This window comes from Arachis hypogaea, chromosome 20, assembly GCF_003086295.3.
Source record: "Arachis hypogaea cultivar Tifrunner chromosome 20, arahy.Tifrunner.gnm2.J5K5, whole genome shotgun sequence".
NCBI classification, from domain to species: domain Eukaryota; kingdom Viridiplantae; phylum Streptophyta; class Magnoliopsida; order Fabales; family Fabaceae; genus Arachis; species Arachis hypogaea.
Genome location: NC_092055.1, coordinates 27,130,310 through 27,133,316, shown reverse-complemented (window position 1 = coordinate 27,133,316; position 3,007 = coordinate 27,130,310).

Here is a 3,007-nt window from a genome sequence, read left to right as displayed (position 1 = left end):
TCTGGGTTCAGCACACTTTACCTCAAAAGAAACAGGATCCTGGTAAATTCTTAATTCCCTGTAACATAGGCACCATGACCTTTGAGAAGGCTCTGTGTGACCTGGGGTCAGGCATTAACCTTATGCCACTCTCTGTAATGGAGAAACTTGGGATCTTTGAGGTGCAAGCTGCCAGAATCTCATTAGAGATGGCAGACAACTCAAGAAAACAGGCTTATGGACTAGTAGAGGACATGCTAGTAAAGGTTGAAGGCCTTTACATCCCTGCTAATTTCATAATCCTAGACACTAGGAAGGATGAGGATGAATCCATCATCCTTAGAAGACCCTTCCTAGCCACAGCAAAAGCTGTGATTGATGTGGACAGAGGAGAGTTGGTCCTTCAACTGAATGAGGACTACCTTGTATTTAAAACTCAAGGTTCTCCTTCTGTAACCATGGAGAGGAAGCATGAAAAGCTTCTCTCACTGTAGAGTCAACCAAAGCCCCCACAGTCAAACTCTAAGTTTGGTGTTGGGAGGCCACAACTAAACTCTAAGTTTGGTATTGGGAGGTCCCAACATTGCTCTGAATATCTGTGAGGCTCCATGAGAGCTCACTGTCAAGCTATTGACATTAAAGAAGCGCTTGTTGGAAGGCAACCCAATGTTATTTAATCTATTTATTTTCTATTGCTATTTTATTTTTTAGGTTGATGATCATGTGGAGTCACAAAAATTACTGAAAAATCAAAAATAGAATGAAAAATAGCATTGAAAATAGCACACCCTGGAGGAAGAGAATTCTGGCGTTTAAACGCCAGAAACAAGCATCTGTCTGGCGTTTAACGCCAGAAACAAGCACCAAGCTGGCGTTTAACGCCAGAAACAAGCATCAACCTGGTGTTAAACGCCAGAAACAGGCTACATTTGGGCGTTTAACACCAAAAACAGGCAGCAAGCTGGCGTTTAACGCCAGACATGCATTCTAAGGGCTTTTTGCACGCCTAAATGGTGCAAGGATGAGAAATCCTTGACACCTCAGGATCTATGGACCCCACAGGATCCCCACCTATCCCACCTCTTTTTCTCTCCTCTTCACACCTTTTTATAAACCTATTCCCCAAATACCCTTCACCAATCACCTCCATACCTCTTCCCCATAAACCCCACCTACCTCCAAAATTCAAATTCTTTTCCCTCCTAAACCCAACCCTAATGGCCGAAACCTACCCTCCACCCCACCCCTATATAAACCCCTCAACACTACTCCATTTTCATACATTACAACCACCACTTCTCCCCCTTGGCCGAATACACCTTCTCCTTCCATCTCCTCCATTTTCTTCTTCTTCTACTACTTTCTTTCTTCTTTTGCTCGGGGACGAGCAAACCTTTTAAAGTTTGGTGTGGTAAAAGCATTGCTTTTTGTTTTTCCATAACCATCAATGGCACCTAAGGCCAGAGAAACCTCAAGAAAGAGGAAAGAGAAGGCAATTGCTTCCACCTCTGAGTCATGGGAGATGGAGAGATTCATCTCAAAAGTCCATCAATACCACTTCTATGAAGTTGTGGCCAAGAAAAAGGTGATTCCTGAGGTCCCTTTTAAGCTCAAAAAGAGCGAATATCTGGAGATCCGACAAGAGATTAGAAGAAGAGGATGGGAATTTCTCTCTAATTCTATTCAACAAGTCGGGATCTTAATGGTTCAAGAGTTCTATGCAAACGCATGGATCACTAGGAACCATGATCAAAGTATGAACCCGAATCCAAAGAATTGGCTTATCATGGTTCGGGAGAAATACTTAGATTTCAGTCCGGAAAATGTAAGGTTGGCGTTTAACTTGCCAATGATGCAAGAAAACGCACGCCCCTATACTAGAAGGGTCAACTTTGATCAAAGGTTGGACCAAGTCTTCATGGACATATGTGTGGAAGGAGCTCAATGGAAAGTTGACTCAAGAGGCAAGCCGGTTCAATTGAGAAGACCGGACCTTAACCATGTAGCTAGAGGATGGTTGGAATTCATTCAACGCTCAATTATTCCTACTAGCAACCGGTCTGAAGTTACTGTAGACCAGGCCATCATGATCCATAGTATCATGATTGGGGAGGAAGTGGAAGTTCATGAGATTATACCTCAAGAACTCTACAAGGTGGCTGACAAGTCCTCCACTTTGGCAAGGTTAGCCTTTCCTAACCTCATTTGCCACCTCTGCAATTCGGCTGGAATTGACATAGAGGAAGATATCCTCATTGATGAGGACAAGCCCATCACTAAGAAAAGGATGGAGCAAACAAAAGATCATGGACCTCAACAAGAGCATGAGGAAATTTCTCACCATGAAATCCCTGAGATGCCTCAAGGGATACACTTTCCTCCACAGAACTATTGGGAGCAAATCAACACCTCCCTATGAGAATTAAGTTCCAACATGGGACAACTAAGGATGGAACACCAAGAGCACTCCATCATTCTCTATGAGATTAGAGAAGATCAAAGAGCTATGAGGGAGGAGCAACAAAGACAAGGAAGAGACATAGAGGAGCTCAAGAACACCATTGGTTCTTCAAGAGGAAGAAGATGCCACCCTCACTAAGGTGGACCCGTTCCTTAATCTCCTTGTTTATTTATTTTCTCTGTTTTTTGTCTACTATGCTTTATGTCTATTTATGTTTGTGTCTTATTACATGATCAATAGTGTCTAAGTGTCTATGTCTTAAAGCTATAAATGTCCTATGAATCCATCACCTCTCTTAAATGAAAAATATTTTAATTACAAAAGAACAAGAAGTACATAATTTTGAATTCATCCTTGAAATTAGTTTAATTATTTTGATGTGGTGACAATACTTTTTATTTTCTGAATGAATGCTTGAATAGTGCATATATCTTTTGAATTTGTTGTTTATGAATGTTAAATATGTTGGCTCTTGAAAGAATGATGAAAAAGGAGAAATGTTATTTGATGATCTGAAAAATCATAAAAATGATTCTTGAAGCAAGAAAAAGCAGTGAATAGAGAAAA